This window comes from Euprymna scolopes, unplaced genomic scaffold, assembly GCF_053919585.1.
Source record: "Euprymna scolopes isolate OS-2025 unplaced genomic scaffold, ASM5391958v1 sca1, whole genome shotgun sequence".
NCBI classification, from domain to species: Eukaryota; Metazoa; Mollusca; class Cephalopoda; order Sepiida; family Sepiolidae; genus Euprymna; species Euprymna scolopes.
The window spans coordinates 1,723,408-1,734,647 of NW_027633102.1; the positions used below are offsets into that span (position 1 = coordinate 1,723,408).

The window sequence follows — 11,240 nt, forward strand, 5'->3', positions numbered from 1 at the left end:
CACCGAGATCTGCACCCGCGGTCGGCTCCACCCGGGCTCGCGCCCTAGGCTTCCGTGCTCGCCGCGGCGCCCTCCTACTCGTCGCGGCATCGTTTCGGCGCGAAAGTTCATCGCTCCTCGCCGCGACGGTCCGGCATCGGTCCGTCGCTCCAGCGCCATCCATTTTCGGGGCCGGTCGATTCGGCAGGTGAGTTGTTACACACTCCTTAGCGGATTCCGACTTCCGTGGCCACCGTCCTGCTGTCTATATCGACCGACACCCTTTCGGGGATCTCATGGGCGTCGCGTTAGGCACCTTAGCCGGACGTTTGGTTCATCCCACAGCGCCAGTTCTGCTTACCAAAAGTGGCCCACTTGGCACTCGCATTCGAGGTGACCAACCGCCCAGCGAAGCGTGCTGGCGGCGGCGGCCGGATGGGTCGGCTCCGTCGTTCGGGAGAGTCGGCCCGTTCCACCCGTTCCGAGTTCGAGAGTAGGTCGAGGCCGTGAACGGCCCCGGGGCCTCCAATCGTTCGCTTTACCGGATGGAATTGCGACGATCGAGCGCCAGCTATCCTGAGGGAAACTTCGGAGGGAACCAGCTACTAGACGGCTCGATTGGTCTTTCGCCCCTACACCCGGTTCCGACGATCGATTTGCACGTCAGAGGCGCTTCGGACTTCCACCAGAGTTTCCTCTGGCTTCATCCCGACCGGGCGTGGATCGCCATCTTTCGGGTCCCTGGTCGCTCGCTACGCCAGAGTCGGCCGAGTCGTACTCGGAAAAAGGGGAAACCGACCCGGGGGTGATGCGCCCGCGCGCAGCGCCTAAACTCGACGACAAAATAGGACTAGTTCAAGCCGCGGGATCTCACCGATGGGCGGAAGGAGGATATGGAAGCTGGCGCCCGGCAATTCCCCTTTTTGGAAGATGCGCCGGTCCCCTCTCGGGGAGGAGGGAAAAACAACCGCACGTCAGCCACGAGCCTTCCCTCTCCTATCTCTCTCGGGAAGAGAGAAAAAAGGAAAAGTTGCGGGCACCGCAGCAGCGACGGCGGAAGGCCGAAAACGCCGCGCCGGCGGGATCGGGCACGGCTCGGAGGCGGGTGAGGCGAGGAGAAGACGACGGCACGAGACCGACGACACCCCCCGACGACCCCCGGACGACTTTGCCACGACACCTCTCCCGATCGACGCCCTCCTACACGCTCTCTCGCTTTCGCTTCGCCTTCGGGGTTAGTCAGAGGTGGCCCCTACGACTCGCGAACGGCCAGGACTCCTCGGTCCGTGTTTCAAGACGGGTCGGGTGGGTTGCCGATGCACGTCGCTGACCCGGGGTGGCGGGCGGCTCGAGTAAAAAAGCGTCGCCGAGCGACCTCTCCGGAAACGGAAACGGGCGCGGGCGGGGTTGCCCCCGACAAGAACCCGAAACGTCGGCGAGGTGCGTGACGGCGAGGCCGCGCCAGTCCTATCCCGCCTCTCATCGCGCACGCGCCCGAGACGGTGGGGCGCCTAAGGAGCGACACACAGAGTGCGTCGCCCGCACGCGACTTCCGGCGGGATCAAAACGGACCGGCTCGCCACGTGTAACGGATCGTGTCAGATTTCCTCCGTTCCCGGCAGAAAGGGGCAGTTACGTTCGCGGGCCCGACGGCCGGTGGCCCCCGACTTCACAAGGTGGGAAGACGGGGGTTTTCAGGGTGATGAAACGCCTGCCGCCTACGGAAAAAAACCCGCGTGTTCGACCTGCACGCCGGGAACGGGTCGCGACGACGGACCGGAGGGGAAGTGCGTCCGGTGCCGGCCGCGCGGAGGTCGCGCCGAAGCGCCCGCGCCATGATTACGCCGAGCGATGAGAAGGGGACGGGTGCAGCGGAGTCGCGCGCGGAGGGAGCAGGAGGAAAGAAGAAGCGGCGGCGACGGATGCGGCGGGTTAGGGCCCGGCGGCAGCAGCGATCGAGAGGACGAGTCCCCTCCGTCGCAGCCAACCGACGCAGCCACCTACCGACGCCGCGGTCGTCACCACGTTTCCCTTCCCGCTATCCACGCGGCCCGTCTCCTTCGTCGGCGACGCGGGCACAAAAGCTGGCCCGCGGAGAACGAGTTCCCCGCGGACACGACGAACGACGACCTGTGCCGCGACGGCCTCTCTTTCAAGAACACACATCGAGTTTGGGCTCGAGCCTAGGCAGCACCGGACTGAGTCCCCCCGCGATCGCGGTGAGCGGTCCCACCCGTTTACCCCTGGGCGGTTTCACGTTCTCTTGAACTCTCTCTCCAAAGTTCTTTTCAACTTTCCCTCACGGTACTTGTCGACTATCGGACTCGTCCCGGTATTTAGCCTTGGATGGAGCTTACCACCCGATTTGGGCTGCGTTCCCAAGCAACCCGACTCTCGGATCGAAGGCCGTCGCTCGCCGTCCGCACCGAATGGGCCTGGCACCCGCCGCGGGCGGCCCCGATCGAGGGAACTCCGAACTATGCGAGACGAAAACGAACGGCTGCCTTCGACCCATGCGCCACACGTCCCGAAGCCTTTAACTTGCGACGGGATTCGGCGTTGGGCTTCTCCCGGTTCACTCGCCGTTACTAAGGGAATCCCGGTTGGTTTCTTTTCCTCCGCTTAGCGATATGCTTAAGTTCAGCGGGTCGTCTCGTCCGAGCCGAGGGCGGCGGTTTTTAGTAGAGTGTGGTGTTTGGAGGAGAGGAATCTCGATCGGTACCCTCCGTGTGACGACGGCTGGCCGATATAGCGCCCGTCCGACCGAAAATGAAGAAGCCAACAATTAAAAAAAAAGCGTGGGTCCTCCCCATCCGACGTTGCCTACGACGCGGCCACCTTTTTACGGTGCGACGGCCGTGCTCGTCGCGCTGCTCGAGGCGTCGCTGAGAGACACCTTCATGAGGCAGAGAGCGAGACGAGCAGGCGGCGCTTACGTCGGCAGTCGGTTAGGTCGGTGCTTTTTTTTTTGTTTTGTTCTCCCTTCGGCTGCTTTCGGACAGACTCCTCCTGCTCCTCCTCCACAGTGTTTCTTCACGCGGTCGAAAAGGGAAAAGACTCCGCGGTCTGCCAGCGGGAGACGAAGGAGGAGGCCGGAGAGGGTTTTAAAAAAAAAAAAGACATTGAAAGGAGTCAATTCTTTTTTTATTTTTCTTCCCCCTCGTCACTCGCTCCTGCGACGTCCCGGTTACCACCGTGCCGAGGACCGGGCGGGCACGGGGACGGCAAGATGTCGTTTCGTTAACGGAGAAAGACATGTAACGTTCCGCCTCTCGACCGGACGTGGCCCCGAGACAAGGGATCTCGGGGCCGCAATGTGCGTTCGAGGTGTCGATGTTCACTGAGTCCTGCAATTCGCATCAGTTCTCGCGGCTGGCCGCGCTCTTCATCGACGGACGAGCCGAGTGATCCCCCGTCCAGGGTTCAGCACTTGGGTTTTTTATATTAGTTTTTGTTTATATAGATTTAGTAGTGTGCGAGGAGGTCTGTGCGAGGAGGCGTGACGGCATTGCAATGTCGCGAGTAGTTTGTTTTTAGCTAGCGGCGGTGGCACAGCGGCTGCAAAAAAAACAAAAAACGATAAAGCGGCGACAAGGCAAAGAAGAAGCGGCCATCACTTGCGGTGGGCGAAAAAACAAACAGGTGGTAAGACGCGGAAGCAAGCAAGAAGAGCTGGGGCTTTAAAAACCTCCGCGTCACCACAAATCTATCTCTCGCTCCGCCTTTTATAGGTTTGTTTGCGCGCATTCGAGGCGTTGACGCCGACAGACAGAGGAGGTAGGCCGGAAAACAACAAACCAGTCTCGAACGGGAAAACGGTAATGATCCTTCCGCAGGTTCACCTACGGAAACCTTGTTACGACTTTTACTTCCTCTAAACGATCGGGTTCGGTCGTCTTCTCCAGGCATCGAACGCCGAGGCGTAGATGCACGAGTGTCGTGACGGACACGTCGCGCACTGCCCGGCGGCGTCGTCGGCCAGATCCGAGGACCTCACCGGACCGTTCGATCGGTAGTAGCGACGGGCGGTGTGTACAAAGGGCAGGGACGTGATCGACGCGGGCTGTTGACCCGCGCCTACCGGGAATTCCTCGTTCACGGGGTTGGTTACAGGCCCCGATCCCTATCACGGGAGGTGGTTCAGAGGTTTCCCAACCCTCTCGGGCCGGGGCGAAGTCCCCGCTGATACCTCCAGTGTAGCGCGCGTGCGGCCCCGGACATCTAAGGGCATCACAGACCTGTTATCGCTCCGCCTCGTGTGGCTTTCTGCCACCCGTCCCTCTAAGAAGTGCGTGAGAAAACCGACCCGGACCCGAGCGCCACGGAGGACGCCGAGCCCGCCGTAAAAATCACTGACATCGGCGCACTAGTTAGCAGGCCGGAGTCTCGTTCGTTATCGGAATCAACCAGACGGATCGCTCCACCAACTAAGAACGGCCATGCACCACCACCCACCGAATCGAGAAAGAGCTATCGATCTGTCAATCCTACCGGTGTCCGGACCGGGTGAGTTTTCCCGTGTTGAGTCAAATTAAGCCGCAGGCTCCACTCCTGGTGGTGCCCTTCCGTCAATTCCTTTAAGTTTCAGCTTTGCAACCATACTCCCCCCGGAACCGAACTCTGGTTTCCCGCAGGCTACCCGCCGGGTCATGGAAGCGAACGCCGGCGGATCGCCGGTCGGCATCGTTTACGGTCGGAACTACGACGGTATCTGATCGTCTTCGAACCTCCGACTTTCGCTCTTGATCGAGGAAAACGTGCTTGCCACACGCCATCGCTGCAGTTCGTCTTGCGACGATCCAAGAATTTCACCTCTAACGTCGCAATACGAGTGGCCCCGACCGCTCCCTTCGATCATTGCCTCGCCGTAGACGGAGACCGACAGACGTAGACGAGGCCCTCTTCCATCATTCCATGCTTATCGTATGCAAGCTTGAACAGCCCGCTCTGAGCACTCTAATTTTTTCAAAGTGAACGTACCGGCCGCCGCGGACACTCGGTTAAGAGCACCCTTGGAGGAGAAACCGCCGACCGCAACACGCGCGCAGACAAGACACGAAGCAGGGACTCGGAGCGGACCGGGGGGTTCAAAAAAAAAGAGGAACGCGCGGAAAGGGAGAGGGAGAGAAGCGCGGGGGTCAGAGTGCGGGGATGCGAATGAACACACCCAAACACACACACGTAGCACCCCCCCGTTAGACTACTCCCGGAACCGAACCGACGACCACTTGTTTTTTTTTTTCCCGGATCCCGATCACGACCTCCTCGTCCACCTCGCCGGCAGGACCGCGTGGCGGGTATGCTAGCGGTTGACACCGGCGGAAAGGGCCGGGAATGCGAACGGACGACCAAAGTCAACGACGGACGATGGCGCCGCCGCCCCGGGGCCGCTTGCGCGACCACGAACCCGAGTTCGGACTACGAGCTTTTTAACCGCAACAACTTTAATATACGCTACCGGAGCTGGAATTACCGCGGCTGCTGGCACCAGACTTGCCCTCCGGTTGGTCCTCGTTAACGGATTTGAAGTGTACTCATTCCGATCGCGGGGCCTCGACAGAGTCCCGCGTCGTTATTTTTCGTCACTACCTCCCCGTGCCGGGAGTGGGTAATTTGCGCGCCTGCTGCCTTCCTTGGATGTGGTAGCCGTTTCGCATGCTCCCTCTCCGGAATCGAACCCCGATTCCCCGTTACCCGTAGTAACCACGGTAGGCACTTAACCGACCGTCGACAGTTGATAGGGCGGACCCTCGAGAGACCCGTCGCCGGGCGTGAAAGCTCGTGCGATCGACCAGTGAGTTATCCAGAGTCACCAAAGCGGAGCGCGCCGCCCTATGAGCCCCGCCACCGAACGGACCCGCGAGCGGGAACGCCGACGACGGGAGGACGGAATGACGCGCATCGGTCTCAGTCTAATATGTAGCGCCGCGACCCGGAACGGCCGACGCGGGTGCCAGCGCGCGAGGCGTGGCGACGACGGCGCGCCGACCGATCGCGGCCTGTGTCACATGTATTAGCTCTAGAATTGCCACAGTTATCCATCGCCTCCGAGGAGGAATACGGTCCCGAGGATTAGGTCCGGTTCCTGAGCCATTCGCGGTTTCGCCCGTTCTAATGCGTGGCGTGAACTTACACTTGCATGGCTTAAGCTTTGAGACAAGCATATGACTACTGGCAGGATCAACCAGGTATCGTTGGAATTTGGGACTTTGTTTCGACAGAACGACAGACCGACCGACCGACCGACCGACATAAGACAGACAACTACAACGACGGGCACGTGTTTATTTGTTTTTCGAGGAGGTTCGCCGTCAGTAGAAGCGCGCTGCCCGCGCTGATGGCCTCTTTTTTGTTTCTCCCCTGACTTGGACCGAGACCGAGACTCAAAGAACGAAAGCGACCAACGTCGACAACAACAACGACAACGGCACCCTTGACAGCGATACATACGACAAACGACAAGCAGCACGACGGCAGTGCACACGGACATCGAGGGTCAAGGTGCAGACTGAACTCGCCGAGGTCGTCGTCATCGTGGTCGCCATCGATTCCGTCTCGTCGTCGTCGTCGTCAACGTCCACGTCACAGCCGGCCGAGAAGAGAGAACAGACGACAGCGTCGACAACAACAACATCGACAACGGCACCCTTGACAGCGATACATACGACAAACGACAAACAGCACGACGGCAGTGCACACGGACATCGGAGGTCAAGGTGCAGACTGGAATCGTCGAGGTCGTCGTCATCGTGGTCGCCATCGATGCCGTCTCGTCGTCGTCGTCGTCGTCTTCGTCGTCGTCGTCGTCATCAACGTACCAACCGACCGAGACGAGAGAGCAAGCAACAACGTCGACAACAACAACGACAACGGCACCCTTGACAGCGATACATACGACAAACGACAAACAGCACGACGGCAGTGCACACGGACATCGGAGGTCAAGGTGCAGACTGAACTCGTCGAGGTCGTCGTCATCGTGGTCGCCATCGATGCCGTCTCGTCGTCGTCGTCGTCTCCGTCGTCGTCGTCGTCGTCGCCAACGTCAACGTCAACATCACAGCCGTCATCGGGGAGGAGCTGGACCAGGGCAGCGGCGGCGTAAATTTTCCCGTCACCTTCGTCGTCGCCTTCGTCGACCGACCGACCGACCGGCGTCGTGTTCGTGCTCGGAAAACCGAGGAGAGACAACGTGCACATGGCGCGTTCTCGCAAGCGGCTCCTCGGTCCGATTTTTTTGGGCGGCTTTTTCGAGCTTTTTTTTTTTCTCACCCTTTCGTCCGTGCGACGGCGAACGTTAGGGGAAAAAAAAAAAAAAAAAAAACGACAACAACGCGGCGGACCGGGCGAACAACATCGTCGACACACACGACATTGACGACCGGTCCCCCTTTTCACAATCGCATCGAGATAAAAACGAACGAGTCCGATTCGAGCACCGAGTCGCGAGCGGGAGGACTGTCGGTGCAAGTATCGATCACTGACGTGAGCGCTTCGCCGGACAGAGGATGGCTCATCCGGCAGCCGTGCAAATCGACGGTATGGGAAGAACGAACAAGAAGAGCAACGACTTGATCGGCGGCTTGGGAACTGCGGACGGTGAAAACGGGTTAATCGACTGCGACCACGACTGCTCGATCGATCTTCTTTGGCGCTAACAAAGGTGGAGGTGGCGCAAGAAGGGACTAGCGCTATCACCGTCCACGTATCAGAAGATGCGGCGGCAGACGTCGACGCTTATGCGTTGTCGGACGAGAAGTCGCTGCAGCACGTGTACCGCGAGCGGGACGTCCAAGGTTTTGCCAGACGGAAAGAAATCGGGTGTCAGCGAACGTTCACACGGCTGTGAGATCGGACGCTGACAGGAGTAGGAGGCGGCAGGCAGGCGGCGGTTACGGCGGCGGCGCCTGCTGCTGCTCATCCTCCTGTTTGCTGCGGCGACTTCCAGGACGGGAGAGCATCGAACAACGTACGTATGGTTACAAGGGGATCAGGATCTACATAGTGCATCCCCCGCGGCTATTTTTGTTTGTTTGTTCGCTCGTTCGTTAATTCGTTCGTTCGTTCGTTCGTTCGTTACAATGTACGTTTTTCCGTTCGACGGCGGCAGAGAGCGGCGGCGTTTCTCCCTAATCCGGAGGATTTATCGGTCGCACAGCGATGGGTCGTTCGGCCGATCATCGAAAGATTCGCAGGTAGTGGTTGAATGGCAGAACGGCAGCAACAACAGCGGCGGCTGAGAGCGGCGAACGCTGAGGCGGAAGCAGAAGCTGCAGCAAACGTATCGGCTAAACATGGTGGACATAGATATGGCTGACGACGCGGGTACCACGACGACTATGGAACCAGGAAAAGGAGCCGTTAGTTGTTCCAACATATCGTTCGACACGTCGAGCAGCCCTAGGTCCACGGAGAAGCACACACACGTACCACGTATTATAACCTAACGACGATGAGCGGGCGCACGGTTGGCAGGAACGAAGGCGGCGGATCAAAACAAGTTGGAGCGCGGGGCGACAGCGATAACGGTGACAGCCCTAGGCGGCGGAGATGCCACTTTCTGACGCCTTTGCGACAAGCCCGTAGAGACGTTCCGGACCACCACGAGGCAAAGAGTCGCTGCTCCGACGAACCGACACACCAAAGTGTGCTTCCTACCGAACATGTTTTATAAAACTTTCAAACTGGAAAACCCCAGAAATGGTGTTGGTATTTGTCCAGACCCACCTCCGACACCTGAAAATGGTGGTCAAAAAAAACGTCGATTATACGAAGCGACATTTCTGGTCGGCGATTTTCCAGTTTTACGCCTACTGCCACATGGGGATGTCGGTAGGCGTCGCAAAGTGCCTTCTCGTAGGCTAGGCACACCAGGACTTTGTCATTTTTTTCCCCCTCGACATTCCTGGTCCGGTCTATTCCGATTTTACACCTACCGCCATGTGGGGGTGGCAGTAGGCGTCGAAAAGTGCCTTCTCGACCGCTAGCGACACCACTACTTTATCGAGCTCTGGAGGCCCGCACACCGACCCGGGGGCCGCGGAGTCGACCCCGGGGGCCTCCGCCTCTCGCCGCCGCTCACTTGGACGCCTTCCGCAACCTGTGGTCCCGCTCGGGGCCGCCGGGAGCCTCGCCGACCTGACCGGTGTCGGTAGGCGTCTGGAAGCGCCCGGCCGACCTGGACGAGGTCCCCCTGGCCCCCGGGGGACACCCCTTAGTTGGATGGGGGTGCTGTCCCGGGCACACATGCAACCCGCGGCCGCCTACCGACAGCCCCCGTCGCTCGATCGCTACTCCTTTCCAACATATGTCGGAGAAGCCGGGCGGTTGTGAAACCCCAGAAATGGTGTTGGTATTCGTCCAGACCCACCTCCGACACCTGAAAATGGTGGTCAAAAAAAACGTCGATTATACGAAGCGACATTTCTGGTCGGCGATTTTCCAGTTTTGCGCCTACCGCCATGTGGGGGTGGCAGTAGGCGTCGAAAAGTGCCTTCTCGACCGCTAGCGACACCACTACTTTATCGAGCTCTGGAGGCCCGCACACCGACCCGGGGGCCGCGGAGTCGACCCCGGGGGCCTCCGCCTCTCGCCGCCGCTCACTTGGACGCCTTCCGCAACCTGTGGTCCCGCTCGGGGCCGCCGGGAGCCTCGCCGACCTGACCGGTGTCGGTAGGCGTCTGGAAGCGCCCGGCCGACCTGGACGAGGTCCCCCTGGCCCCCGGGGGACACCCCTTAGTTGGATGGGGGTGCTGTCCCGGGCACACATGCAACCCGCGGCCGCCTACCGACAGCCCCCGTCGCTCGATCGCTACTCCTTTCCAACATATGTCGGAGAAGCCGGGCGGTTGTGAAACCCCAGAAATGGTGTTGGTATTCGTCCAGACCCACCTCCGACACCTGAAAATGGTGGTCAAAAAAAACGTCGATTATACGAAGCGACATTTCTGGTCGGCGATTTTCCAGTTTTGCGCCTACCGCCATGTGGGGGTGGCAGTAGGCGTCGAAAAGTGCCTTCTCGACCGCTAGCGACACCACTACTTTATCGAGCTCTGGAGGCCCGCACACCGACCCGGGGGCCGCGGAGTCGACCCCGGGGGCCTCCGCCTCTCGCCGCCGCTCACTTGGACGCCTTCCGCAACCTGTGGTCCCGCTCGGGGCCGCCGGGAGCCTCGCCGACCTGACCGGTGTCGGTAGGCGTCTGGAAGCGCCCGGCCGACCTGGACGAGGTCCCCCTGGCCCCCGGGGGACACCCCTTAGTTGGATGGGGGTGCTGTCCCGGGCACACATGCAACCCGCGGCCGCCTACCGACAGCCCCCGTCGCTCGATCGCTACTCCTTTCCAACATATGTCGGAGAAGCCGGGCGGTTGTGAAACCCCAGAAATGGTGTTGGTATTCGTCCAGACCCACCTCCGACACCTGAAAATGGTGGTCAAAAAAAACGTCGATTATACGAAGCGACATTTCTGGTCGGCGATTTTCCAGTTTTGCGCCTACCGCCATGTGGGGGTGGCAGTAGGCGTCGAAAAGTGCCTTCTCGACCGCTAGCGACACCACTACTTTATCGAGCTCTGGAGGCCCGCACACCGACCCGGGGGCCGCGGAGTCGACCCCGGGGGCCTCCGCCTCTCGCCGCCGCTCACTTGGACGCCTTCCGCAACCTGTGGTCCCGCTCGGGGCCGCCGGGAGCCTCGCCGACCTGACCGGTGTCGGTAGGCGTCTGGAAGCGCCCGGCCGACCTGGACGAGGTCCCCCTGGCCCCCGGGGGACACCCCTTAGTTGGATGGGGGTGCTGTCCCGGGCACACATGCAACCCGCGGCCGCCTACCGACAGCCCCCGTCGCTCGATCGCTACTCCTTTCCAACATATGTCGGAGAAGCCGGGCGGTTGTGAAACCCCAGAAATGGTGTTGGTATTCGTCCAGACCCACCTCCGACACCTGAAAATGGTGGTCAAAAAAAACGTCGATTATACGAAGCGACATTTCTGGTCGGCGATTTTCCAGTTTTGCGCCTACCGCCATGTGGGGGTGGCAGTAGGCGTCGAAAAGTGCCTTCTCGACCGCTAGCGACACCACTACTTTATCGAGCTCTGGAGGCCCGCACACCGACCCGGGGGCCGCGGAGTCGACCCCGGGGGCCTCCGCCTCTCGCCGCCGCTCACTTGGACGCCTTCCGCAACCTGTGGTCCCGCTCGGGGCCGCCGGGAGCCTCGCCGACCTGACCGGTGTCGGTAGGCGTCAGTCAAACTTGCTTAAG

The 11,240-nt window shown here is 60.5% G+C and overlaps 2 non-coding genes and 1 pseudogene across 2 annotated transcripts in view; all 3 read right to left on the reverse strand.

The window, feature by feature from the left end:
- Window positions 1-2,650, reverse strand: part of LOC145273143 (large subunit ribosomal RNA) — a 5,721-nt gene extending 3,071 nt beyond the window's left edge. Inside the window, exon 1 of the ribosomal RNA XR_013866175.1 lies at window positions 1-2,650. This exon is cut by the window's left edge and continues 3,071 nt beyond it. This is a non-coding gene — a ribosomal RNA (large subunit ribosomal RNA).
- A 595-nt stretch (window positions 2,651-3,245) lies between these two features.
- On the reverse strand, window positions 3,246-3,403 carry LOC145273343 (5.8S ribosomal RNA). Its single transcript, XR_013866337.1, has one exon. It is a non-coding gene; the product is annotated as a 5.8S ribosomal RNA (ribosomal RNA).
- Window positions 3,404-3,798: 395 nt separating this feature from the next.
- On the reverse strand, window positions 3,799-6,170 carry LOC145273415 (small subunit ribosomal RNA; annotated as a pseudogene).
- Window positions 6,171-11,240: the final 5,070 nt, after the last annotated feature.